The sequence below is a fragment of the Grampus griseus genome (assembly GCF_964374135.1).
Source record: "Grampus griseus genome assembly, chromosome: 15".
Taxonomy (NCBI): Eukaryota; Metazoa; Chordata; class Mammalia; order Artiodactyla; family Delphinidae; genus Grampus; species Grampus griseus.
This window is the reverse complement of record NC_139009.1, coordinates 74,199,182-74,212,082: the sequence shown is the minus strand read 5'-3', so window position 1 is coordinate 74,212,082 and position 12,901 is coordinate 74,199,182. Positions and strand designations below refer to the sequence as shown.

General features: G+C 48.7%; 1 protein-coding gene across 1 annotated transcript in view; it reads right to left on the bottom strand.

The window, feature by feature from the left end:
• The window catches only part of TCF7L1 (transcription factor 7 like 1), a gene marked incomplete at its 5' end in the record, with an annotated part of 160,009 nt that overhangs the window by 32,501 nt on the left and 114,607 nt on the right, over positions 1–12,901 (bottom strand). The gene's annotated exons all lie outside the window — the stretch shown is intronic.

Genomic DNA, 12,901 nt, shown 5'->3' with positions numbered 1-12,901 from the left:
AAGCCAACATTCATGATGCCTCCAGACCCTGTCCCACCTTGAGCTTAAGCATGTTATCAGTCTCATAAGCCCCAGCTTCCACATCTGTAACATGGGTCATCCAGCCTCTTCCTGAATCCTTTAGAGACAATGAGACACACATAACGGAGCCCCTTTCACTCTTAAGCGATTGGTTCTCACTTCGGTTGGCTTAGTATTGCCGAGAATTTGTAAATGGAGCCTGGAGCCTATGATACCCAACCCTGCCTGTTCCTGGAGGCTTCTTAAAGTCCTCCATCTTCTATCAAAGTGGACAATAAGTTGATCTAACTTTGAAAACGTACCAACATTGAGTAATGAACTCATCAGTGAGGAGACAGAACAGCTTTCCCAAGTGGGAACAACGTTTAGTTTTCAGAAGTCACTGAGGAAGATAAAATGAAAGTATTAGAAGAAATGGTTCCTGAACGATGAATTAGACACAATTCCAGGAGCAAAAGCATAAAAAATAAGGTTTACACCCTTATCCCTTATTTCCTTTTTCTAAAGATGAGTAGTTTCTGCCTTTGCTTAGTTTTATGAATGGCACTAACCCCCGAGTATAATCACCTTCTTTGTTTTGCTCAAGTGTAGAAGGCCGGGTCCCTTTTTCTTTTTCTTTTTAAGAATATTTTTTAATTTATTTATTGGCTGTGCTGGGTCTTAGTTGCGGCATGTGGAATCTAGTTCCCTGACCAGGGATTGAAGCCGGGCCCCCTGCATTGGGAGCACGGAGTCTTAACCACTGGACCATCACGGAAGTTGCCTGGGTTCCTTCTTGAGGCTTTGTTGATAGGTGAGTTGTTGCAAATAAATCCAATTAATAAATCCACAAAGCACTATAATAAGTGACTATGCAATTTAATACAACAGACACAATTTTCCTTGGAAAAGTTATTTAGAACCACAGTTCGGTAGTGTTTTAAACCAATGAAGTGACTTTTGTTTGTCTAGCACCTGTCGCAGCAACTTAGTCAACAAATATTTTTGGAGCCCCTCTGTGCACTGGCAGCAGAGGGGCTCCAAGATTATTCCATGACTGAAGAGTAAACTCAAAAATAAGACTGGGCTGGGGACTTCCCTGGTGGTCCAGTGATTAAGACTCCGTGCTTCCACTGCTGGGGGCGCGGGTTCCATCCCTGGTCCGGGAACCAAGATCCCACATGCTGCATGATACAGCCCAAAAAACAAAAAAGAAAGAAAGAAAAAGAAAGAAGAAAACAAGAGTGGGATGGCTGGGTTTCAGTTTCCCCATAAACACCCATCTCCTCCCCTTCCTCCCCAATAATTCCCCTTCTTTCCTGGATGGCCTCAAACTACTCTCTTCCCCTCCCAATTCAGAGAATCTTGCCATTTTGCCTACCAGATTTGATGAAAGGGTTGTTTTTAAAATTGGCTCCCCCGCAGAGGCCAATTTCTAAGTAGTGGAAGACACAGCACAGAGGTGACACAGCAGGGTTCCAGGCTCTTCCGAACTTCTCTGGACTAGATCATCTCACCTTTAAAATGGGGCTATTTTACTTAATCAGCCTGAAGGCCAGGACCTGGACCAGCCAGCCTCCTATGGAAGAAAAATCAAATGCAGCTGTTTGTCTAAAGCACAGTGGACGCCTGGGAGTGGCGCCTGGGTTGAGGTGCTCAACGGATACAGAACCAGGAGTCCTAGCTGATCCCCACTTCCGACCTGTGTACCTGAGGACGTTACCTGACCTTTCAGAGCCTCTGCATTCTCACCTGTAACATGAACATAAAGGGTTTTTTTTTTTTTTTTTTTTTTTTGCGGTACGCGGGCCTCTCACTGTTGTGGCCTCTCCCGCTGCGGAGCACAGGCTCCGGACGCGCAGGCTCAGCGGCCATGGCTCACGGGCCCAGCCGCTCCGCGGCATGTGGGATCCTCCTGGACCGGGGCACGAACCCGCGTCCCCCGCATCGGCAGGCGGACTCTCAACCACTGTGCCACCAGGGAAGCCCTGAATCACGGGTTTTTTATTTAGAGGGGTGATCACTCGGAGAGGACCGAGAGCTGGGTGCGCGGCAAGCTCTCGGCAAATGCGTGTTTAGTCACTAAGACTTAGTTATTCTCGCTCAGTGAGCATTACCTGCACTTTTCCCAGGGATAGCTATTAACAGGGTTTGGCTCTTCACTCATCTGGGTGCTTCGTGGGGAGAGGCCCTGTGTGGGTAAACGTTTAACAGCTGGCTCCCTAAACAAAAACAAAACGATAGGCCCTGCTTTGCAGCATGTGCTGGGATTCATGGTGTAAGTATTCCCACCGTGGCTGACTGCAAGCTCCCGCAGTGAGCCGCCAATGGCAGTGTTGGGAAGAGATGCTTATAACTGGCTGGGGCAACACCAATGACTGTAGGCGGGAGCTGAGGGGATCTCAGATCTGCCCCGACTTGCTGGGACTGCTGGCTGTGTTCACAGATGGCTGGAGGCTGACATGTGTGGTCTTGAGGGAGAGCTGGACACTTGGCCTAGCATGTCTTCCTGGCCGCTGTGTGCTCCTTTCAGAAGGAGCAGGGGACCTCTGCCCCCAGAGCTCTGGGTACAGCTGCTCTGTGGTAAAGGGACTTCTGGGGCAGAGACCTGGGCTTTCCAGCAAAGTCAAAGTTAAACAAACTGCTTTTGGATCCTTCATTTTCCAAGCCTAGAGCTACAGGCCTCCTGAGTCCTATGTAGCCTCTTGCAGTGGCTTTGAACTTGGGTCTGCTGGGCCCAGGTAGTTTCTGTGCTCACTGCCCGACAATGGACACACCAGAGAGAAGCTTCTTCACGGGAACTGGCCTTGGATGCCGGGCCCTCCTTCCCTGGGTGGACCCCTGCCTGACCAGTCCTCCTCTGTCCTCTGGCTCCAGCCTTGTCGTGGCCACGTCTGGCGTATACGGACGGTACACCCCTGCTATCATGTACGATCACCTGTCCTGGCCGCGCTGTGGCCTCTGCCCTTGCACCACGTGTGCACCTAGAGCTGACCCCACACCAGTACATAGGGGGCTGCCTCATTCTGCTAACGGCCTCACAGTAACTGCAGCATGGAAGTACCATAATCTACTAACGAGTCCCATAACTGTAGACGTACAGGTGCTTCCCAGACTTTTGCCACCATGAATATCCTCACACTTTGCTCATGTCTGAGTATAATTGTAGGACCCATCTCCAGTTGTGAGGGGACGGCTAGGTCAAAGGTACGTACATTTAGCTTTTTGAGAAGGATTACCGAAGACCTCCCAGTCTAAACTGTTCGCTACCAGCAACACACGAGAGAGCTCATCTCCCCGAGCCCTTGCCCACACTGTGTTATTCAACTTAACGATCTTTACCAGATGGGCAGGTGAAAAACCATAGCTCACTGTAGTTTCAATTCACATCTCTCTTGTTGTAAGTGAGGCTGGGAATTGTCACAAGTATAGGTACTGGGTTGAAGGACCGAAAAAAGATGTGTAGCCAAAAGGGCTTACAGTCTATGGGGGCGGCAGGGAAAGGGTGAGAGTGAGTGAGAGGGGTCGCTGGGGTTCCTCATAATTACGGAGGACTGTGCAGCCTCTACTGCATTGGACCTTCACTCGGGCAGGAAAAGGGCAGATGTGATAGGAGCCGAGGGCACGGTCTCTGGGGCATGCTAGCGAGCGGAGGGAGAGGGGAGCCCAGGAAATCACTGCTGCTTCCACTTCCCACCACCGTCCCGCCCGTCTCTGTGACTGCAAGGCCCTTGATGACTCGAGAAAGAAAATAAAGGCAACTGGCCTTTTACCTGCCAAATCCTATAGGCATCTCTGGGGAAACACATTTCCTGCCCGGAAGCCCTCTCCCGCCTTGGCTCCTGTGGTTCCAGGTTCTGTGTGGCCTCCGGTTGGTCTCCATTTATTGACCTGCATAAATGTCTCGGACCAACTCTTCAGTGAGAAAAGCCAGTTACAGCGGAACCCGGGAGGACAGCCGCCAAGATGTTCTCGCTGGGTTTTAGCATTTGGGGCAATTCTCTTACTTTCTTCTTTGCCCTTTTCTTATTCATTTGAAATTTTTACAATAACTGTATAGCATACTACCGCAACGGTAAGTAAAGCTATTAAAATAACAGCAACCCTAGGTTAATTGTTTTCATCCCCCCAACCTGTGCCTTCAGTTTTCCCAAGAAGAAACCTCAAAATCTACCACCTTAATGTCTTCAGCTGCCTCCCCTACCTCCTGTTGGCCACCAACTTCCACGGACCCTGGGCATCTTTCTCGATTCTAGGGATTCAGGTCCTCCCTCTTCACAGCTGGGCCGCTGCAGCACCTGCAGCTGGTCTCCTGGCTCCTGTTCAGTGTCTGCTCCACGATATCCCGGAGGCACTTGCGGGGAGCAACCCAGTTCGAAGGGGGCGCGGGTGGGCTGCAGGTCATCAGGCCTCAGATTGACGAAATGTCTGTTGTCCATATCAAAGAACGGCGTGGTGAATGGAGAGGAAGGGTCCCAGTCTTCTTCCACAGTGTCACCACTGCTTCTGTCTCTCTCCCCATCTCTTCCCGTCCGCCCTTTACTGGCTCCCAGAAACATCTTTCTAAAACACAAGACTACCCTATTTAAAGCTATCAGGTGGCTTCCCATTCTTACAGAACTGCCTACTTAGACTTATAAAACTGACCAAGAGGCAGGGAAAGCTCCGTACAGAACACTCCATAAATGTTTAATGGGTACCTCCTCTATCGGGTGGTGATTTATATGCACGATATGCCACAGGGGAGGTTTTTTAAAAGCCATATAAACAACTGGAATGTAAGTCAGCAGATGACAGGTTCAGAGAAGAGAGGGATTGAAATGGGCGGGATTCTCGTGGAAAGACCGGAAGACTTCACAGAGGAGGTGGCATCTGAGCTGGGTGGGTCACACAGGGAGAATACATTTCTGTAGTCATTTAGTTTCTTTAAAAAAAAATTAATTAATTATGGCTACGCTGGGTCTTAGTTACAGCATGCAAACTTCTTAGTTGCGGCATGCGGACTCTTAGTTGTGGCACGTGGGATCTAGTTTCCCGACCAGGGATCGAACCCGGGCCCCCTGCATTGGGAATGCAGAGTCTTACCCACTGGACCACCAGGGAAGTCCCTGTAGTCATTGACTTTTGAAAGCACTTTAATTACCTCATTTGATCTTACTGACCCCTAAATATGGATAAAGCAGGTATTATCATCCTCATTTTAAAGATGGGGAAACTGAGCCTGCTGGAAGCTCTTGGATTTACACAAGATCATGAACTAGTTGATGGTCCAGCTGGCACGGGAATATGGGGCATTGGACTTTTATGGTATGACTGAGAGGGTACGAGGGCATGCTCTCTGTCTTCTAGAAGCTTCAATTTCATCCTGGAATCTTGGGATCGCAAATACCGGGCATGGGTGCTGCCACACTCCCCTGGTGGACCCATGGCAGACACTGCTAATAGGTCAGGCGCTTCTCCCAATTAATGTTGGGTTAAGACCTCAGAATTCTCAACCCAGTACACCAGGCAGCCACTAATCGTTGGCTAAAATTGATCTGTGAGGTGTAGGCTGTTCATTCTGATTTAAGCCTGAAGTAGATACAGATACTCCGGCTGGCGAAAAGGAGGTGAGACCAGGCCTCAGGAACATTTCCCTCCCGCTGGCACATGAGGAGCTACGTTCCTAGACAGAGGGGAAGGAGCCATAGAGAATGTGACTGGATAGCAAAACCTGTAATGACTGCAAAGCCCATTGACCAAAAGCAGGCCTGGGAATTCTGAAGTTTATGGATTTCCCCTGTGGGAGGAGAAGCTGGAAGGCATCCCAGGTATTGAGGAGAAAGGAAGCAGGATCTGTGGATAATCAATGGGCAACAGGAAGCACTTATCTGGGGCCAGTAAAGTACACAACACAAAAGAACAGCCGGGCGGCCTGGAGCTGCCTCCCAGTGCATGGAGCTCCGAGGGCCTCACTCCAGAAGCCCTCTCCGTGGCTCCCACAGCCCCAGCAGTGGCCAAAGTCAACAACTCCTGGGCACCAGGAAATGGGAAATGTCTGAGGAGGTCCCTCAATAGGTGGGCAGCTCTGGGAGAGATCTGGGACCCCACCGGCGAGACAGGATGCTGAGAATAAGGCCACACTAGCCATCTCTACACAGGGCTGTCACTCCTGATAATGGAGCCCAAAGTCCAGGTTCCTGCATCCGATGCTGCTGTGTAGGCAGATCTGTGTGCATGAGTGGGTTAGTCACGCAGAGGGACCAGAAAAGATTCTACATTCATATGGAAGTGAGGCTGCAGGAAATTAGGATAGGATAGTGGAAGGGCTAAGAAAGTAATGTTTATGGTGGGTATATTTTATGTTGACACTTTACATGCGTTATCACACCAAGCTCATGCCTCCTCCTCACTTCATTTAAAAAATTTATTTATTTAATGTTTAAATTTCTTTTTTCTGTTTTTCTTTTTGGCCACTCCATGTGGCATGCAGGATCTTACTTCCCTGACCAGGGATCGAACCTGTGCCCCCAGCAGTGGAAGCATGGAGTTTTAACCACTGGACCGCCAGAGAAGTCCCCTCCTCACTTCATGAAAGGGTATTGCACCTCATTCCCAATTCCCATCTCAATTCTATTAAATAACACCTCCTATTTCTAGTATTAAAATGAATACTTTAGTAGGCATTAGCCTATATATATATGTGTGTGTGTGTGTGTACATATATACATGGAAAACTGCTTTCTTGGACACTATTACTTTCAATAAAGTTCCATTTTAAAAAGTAGAAATAAAGTGAGTCAATTCAAAGAAAACTGTTAAGTAGATGCCATAGGTGCTATGTGGCAAAGATTATGTACATAAGGGACATTTGAGGAACACTGCTGTGGAAGCATGTGTTTACTACGGTCAACCAGAGGCTACAGCAAATCACGGGCGGCATCCCTAGGAACTGGGAGAGGTCTGCAGACATAACCCCAAAGTCAGCATGTCCCAAGACACACCACTATTCCCAAATGCTTCTCACCCAGACCCACCATCCTCTTGTGCACTCCCAAGTCAAAACCTCAGAAATCTTTCCCTCCACCCTCTCCCTCACTGCTGGCTACGTCCTGTCCATGGGCTGCCCCAGTGTTTTTTTCATCTCTACCACCTCTGACCTTGCAATGGCTTCCTAGTTCCTCCTGCAAGTCATGCACACATCCTGCTGCCCCACTGACTTCCCTGCTCATAGCCAGGCTCGCGGATCCCCCCTCATCTCCCCTGGAACTTCTTGGGCTCAGGAACCACTTACTCGTGCCTCGGGTTGCCACAGCCCTTGGCACAGCACATCATCTGAGAGCTGCTTGATGACTATGGCAGGGTGTTTCAGAGTCAACAGAATCAGAGACACAAGTGCTTCTACCCTCTAGGTGTTGCTTCCCAGCCAGTTCTAGGTGGAAATGCATCTAAAGGTCAAAGGCAATCAGTGGCTATGCTCCTGCGGTTTGTTACCAGAGACCCTACCCTTGCTGGCCTAGGGCAAGAGCAGTGATAACCACAGCCTTCTGGGCAGGCAGTGGATAGAGCCAGTGGGACCATCTACTGGTAGTGGGTGGTCTACCAGGCGATAAAGACTCCATTTACTTAATACAATAAGACTGATCAATTAAAAAAAATTCACTGATATCATATCTGCTTCCAACTATTTTAACATTTCACCATATAGTTTATATATATATATATATATACACATATATATTTTTATTTTTTTTTTTTTTGCGGTACTAGGGCCTCTCACTGCTGCGGCCCCTCCCGCTGCAGAGCACAGGCTCCAGACGCGCAGGCTCAGCGGCCATGGCTCACGGGCCCAGCCGCTCCGCGGCATGTGGGATCTTCCCGGACGGGGGTGCGAACCCGCGTCCTCCGCATTGGCAGGCGGACCCCCAACCACTGCGCCACCAGGGAAGCCCTATAGTTTATATATTGATCACAAAAAATAACCTGGTATCTCTTCTGTAGAGCTGGTGTGGGGGGATGATGACACCAGGCTTGTGATGCTCAGCACTACTGTGGAACACAGCATTTCTGGAATTCATATTCTGTCTGGTATTACCATTTAGGTAAGCAGGTAAAAAAAGGCGCAGGCGCAGAAGCCAAGGATAGCAAACCGTCTGCATAGAAGAGTAAACAGACGTCTTTAAAGATAACATTTACTGGGACTTCCCTGGTGGCGCAGTGGTTAAAAATCCGCCTGCCGATGCAGGGGACAGGGGTTCGAGCCCTGGCCCGGGAAGATCCCACATGCCGCGGAGCAGCTAAGCCCGTGCACCACAACTACTGAGCCTGCACTCTAGAGCCCACGAGCCACAACTACTGAGCCCACGTGCCTAGAGCCCATGCTCTGCAACAAGAGAAGCCACTGCAATAAGCCCGCACACTGCAATGAAGAGTAGCTCATGCTCGCCGCAACAAGAGAAAGCCCGCTCGCAGCAACGAAGACCCAAGGCAGCCAAAAATAAACAAATTTAATAATAAAAAAATAACATTTACTGATCAGTTACCTTGTACCAAGCACTGTACCAAACTATTGTATTTCCATGCGTTATTTCATTTAATCCTCATAGCCTTATAAATGTTTTTTTTTTTTTTTTTTTTGCTGCGCCATGTGGCATGCGGGATCTTAGTTCCCTGACCAGGGATCGAACCCATGCCCCATGCAATGGAAGCACGGAGTCTTAACTGCTAGACTGCCAGGGAAGTCCCGTAGCCTTATAAATTGATGCTATTATTGTCCCCATTTAACAGAGGAATAGAACAGAGAGGTTAAGTAACTTGCCCAAGCCCTGTTCATCCCAGAGGCCACACTCTTAACCCTTTCATTATACTAGTGTTGGAAGAGAAATAAACCACACCACTCCTCCAGTCCATCCTGGCATTTCTCAGATAAGGGCACTCAGGCCACTGGCAGAGCTGGGATTAGAACAACCTAGGCATCCTGGCGCCCAGTTGCAGAAGAGCTAGTATGATCGGGTTATTTTTTTCAACCAACATATAACTTACAGGGGAAAATATAAAAATAATTGGAAGGGGATGAAATATTACTCTAAGCAAAGCAATATTATGAATGCCAATCAGCAGAAGTCATATAACACACAACAAAGGAATGATTGTATTATTCAAGATTTTGTTTTGGAGAATCCAGAAGACTTTTTGAATGTGGCCATAGCTCCACACTGCCCCCTGGTGGTTCCCATGCACACATTGGGAGCAGGCCAGGCCAAGGACTAGCCTGAACAAAGACTTTGGATCAGGATAGATGCCATGTGTACTGAAAACCACATCAGGGAAAGGCCTCAAAATCCCAGAGGCAGTCAAGATCCTTTGGTCTAGGTACTTACCCAAACAGTTAAGGGAAATCTCTGGGCTCCACTTCCATTTGTATGCAGAATTTGAGGTAAAGAAGTTATGAACTCAGTAATGAGTTAAATACTTTCAGTCTGTCATGTTGGCTAAGGCTTTCCCCCTCTTTAGTTACCGTGGGCACTTTTTCATACCCTGTTGGTGGGAAAGTAAATTAGTAAAGCTTTCTTGTGCAATTTGCAGGTATGTATCAAGTCTTCCAAAGGCTTACCACCCCTAGGAATAATTAAGGATGTGAGCAAAATATAGCTCAACAATGCTCACTGAAGAGCTGTTTATATAATAGCTGAAAGATATTCAGTAACTTATGCTACAAATATGATATCCTAACTTATGAAGTAGGTGAATATTTACAGACGTGGAAAAGTGTGTATACTGTTAAAATGAAAAAGCAGGATACCAAACATGTATAGCATCCCACTTTTGAAAAAAAGTCTTCATATATGTTTTGAAGAGAGGTCTGGAAGGGTACACATCAGGAGGTGAGCTGAACTCTTCTCTGGATGACAAGATTATGGGTGTTTTAATTTTCTTCTTTTGGCTACACATATATTGCTTTTAAAGTATAAAAACAAATATAGGCACTGCGAATCGCTTTTTTTTTTTTTTTTGCAGTACGCGGGCCTCTCACTGTCGTGGCCTCTCCCGTTGCGGAGCACAGGCTCCGGACGCGCAGGCTCAGCGGCCATGGCTCACGGGCCCAGCCGCTCCGCGGCATGTGGGATCTTCCCGGACCGGGGCACGAACCCGTGTCCCCTGCATCGGCAGGTGGACTCTCAGCCACTGCGCCACCAGGGAAGCCCGGGAATTGCTTTTTAATTAGAAGTTTTAAAGACAGATAAAACTGATCGGGGGGGGGGATCAGTAAAGTCTATATTCAAATCTCTAGTCTCTCATTTCTGAATTTCTAAGGGCTATTTTTCCTCAAGTGGTGTCCTGCCCCTGACAACTCCCCCCCACCGTCACCACTAGGGCCTGAAAAGGGGTGATATCAGCCCCTCGAGAATCTCTACTTGTCTCTGGGCAAGATGCGCTGGGCCAGCAGTGACCACCAGCTGCACTCAGCCCCACTCCACAGGCAGTGCCCTTTGACACGCTTCCTCCAGCTGTTTTCCTTTCCCAACTGAACACTGATGGGTGCCCCAAAGGGGGCAAGTTTGGGTACCATTTCGACCAGAGGGGAAGGGCTGTGGAGATAACCCAGCCTACAGGAGCTCAGACCTCCCTGGGACCTGCCTGGAGGAGCTTGAAAACACTGATTCCTGTCTCCCCTCCCTATCATGTTCTAGGGTAGGACTAGAGTATCCTTATTTCTTTTTTAAAGCTCCCCGGGTGATGCTAAAGTACACTCAAGAGCTTTCTTCAGCTGCTAAGAACCCCTTCCCCCTAAGAACTTTCCGCAGTTTCTACCCACTGGGCTTCTCGTGCAAAGATGACCTCCGTGGATCTGATCCTGTCCCTTTGACACTCTCCTTATCCCCCGGAGCAAGCATTCACCCACTTACCCTTTAAACATTTTTAAGTGTTTCTTATTGTATGCCAGGTCCCATGTCCCGCCCCTGCCTAAATGCTTACTCAAACACTACCTTTATTACAGAGAAACCATTACATGGATAAAGTTCAAAGTGGAAGCGTCTGGGAAATACGGAGAATCCACAACCTGAAAGCATCCTTTGCAGAGTCTCACAAATTAACCATCAGGAGGTGAGACAGGAAATGCCTGCACCGTGATTCCTGCTGACGTCACTCGGCAAATTCACCATCACAACCAGTATCCCTTTAACATTCCTACTGGCGTCAGCACAAGACAGGTCTTATTTCTGGGTTGGGAGAGGGGCCGCAGCGCATTCCCCGACCTCTCCAACCAAATCCAGGGCTTGGTCTTTATGGAATTTCAAGCATCTGGGCTAGGCTAGTTAGGTTGGGGAAGGGGGATACATTTCAGAGCACGGAAGTCCTAAAAATATTTCTTGAATCTCATGTCATTTCCCAAGTGACCCAGGAGCACACCTACTCTAGGCATAGCCTGGGCATGAGGCTGCTTACGGAACTGAACTTTCACAGGCAGCTGTTTGGGGAGTGGGGCTGGGAGGTGATCAGTCCTTGTTCAGGGCCCGCATCCGATGACCCCAAGATTCCACATTTCTGCCACTTCCTTCCTGAGGCCCTGGTTCCCATCCACTGACTCTGAAAGGCGATCCTTGAAATGAGTGACGATTCCATCTCCATGTCCCGGGATCCGTGATGCACACAGAGCCAGACTGGCTAAGTGTGGCTCATCTGAACGCTTTTGGTAAGTCGCTGGCCAAATTCTCTATTTGATCCACCTTTATTTTCTATGTTACGTTCGTAGATGTCCACACTACTTATTAATTCCTTGAGGCCAGGGATACTCAAATACATGCTGCATTAAACTCAAAGTCATGGTTTGAATGGGTCATTAATTTCTTCCTTCTCAATTTCCATTTTTCTCCCCAAAGAAGGAAAATCAGAGCAGTTGGCCAGCGTCCCACGACTGGGTGGGCCCCTGTGCTGCTGCCATCTCTCCCTTATTTTATAGTCTTTGGGGGAATTCCCTGGCGGTCCAGTGGTTAGGACTCGGTGCTTTCACTGCCATGGGCCCAGGTTCAATCCCTGGTTGGGGAACTAAGATCCCACAGGCCGTGGGACATGGCCAAAAACGAAAAAATTGTATATATATAATAGTCTTTTCATAAAACCCCCAAAACACCCAACGTTGTCCCTTCCACTCCCAGTGCCTCATCCCACTGCCATCTGGCTTCCATGTCACTGACACTGTTCCTGGAAGGTTACTGCTGACCCTCTAACTACAAATTCAATGTCACCTTCCAGCTCTCCTCCCCAAGAAGGCCCTCAGCTTCTGGGACCCCCCTTTCGGCTGGTTCTCCACTTGCCCTTAGTGTCGGGTCTACCCCTCGAAGGCTGTGTTCTCAATCCTCCTCCCTGCGTAAGCCCGTCCACCTGCAGGCTGGTCAGGACCCAGTAGTGGGCACGACCTGTGGCTGCCCCAACCTCACTTCTCATTCCCAGCAGCCTCCTCTGCATCTTGACACAGGCAGCTCGATCCCACACAGACTCAGCGAAACTCAGCCCTGATGCAGTTTCCTAACGTCCTGCACACCAGAGCTCTTTTTAAAGCAAAGGGGAACATTTTAACAATTACACCAGGTGTGATGGTTAGTTTAGAGGTCAACTTGACCGGACCACGGAGTGCCCAGATGTTCGGTCAGCATTATTCTGTGCGTTTCTGTGAGGGTGTTTTGGGGATGAGATGATTACATTTGAATCGGTAGATTGAGTGAAGCAGATCACCCTCTGTAAGGTTGGTAGGCCCCCGTCCAACCAGTTAAAGCCTTGAGTAGCACAAACAGGCTGACCTTCTCCTGAACTAGAGAATGTTTCCTGCCTGATGACCTTTGAACTGCGACATCAGCTTTTTTTCTGCCTTTGGACTCAGATAGAAACATCAGCTCTTCCTGGGCCTTGAGCCTGTCAGCCT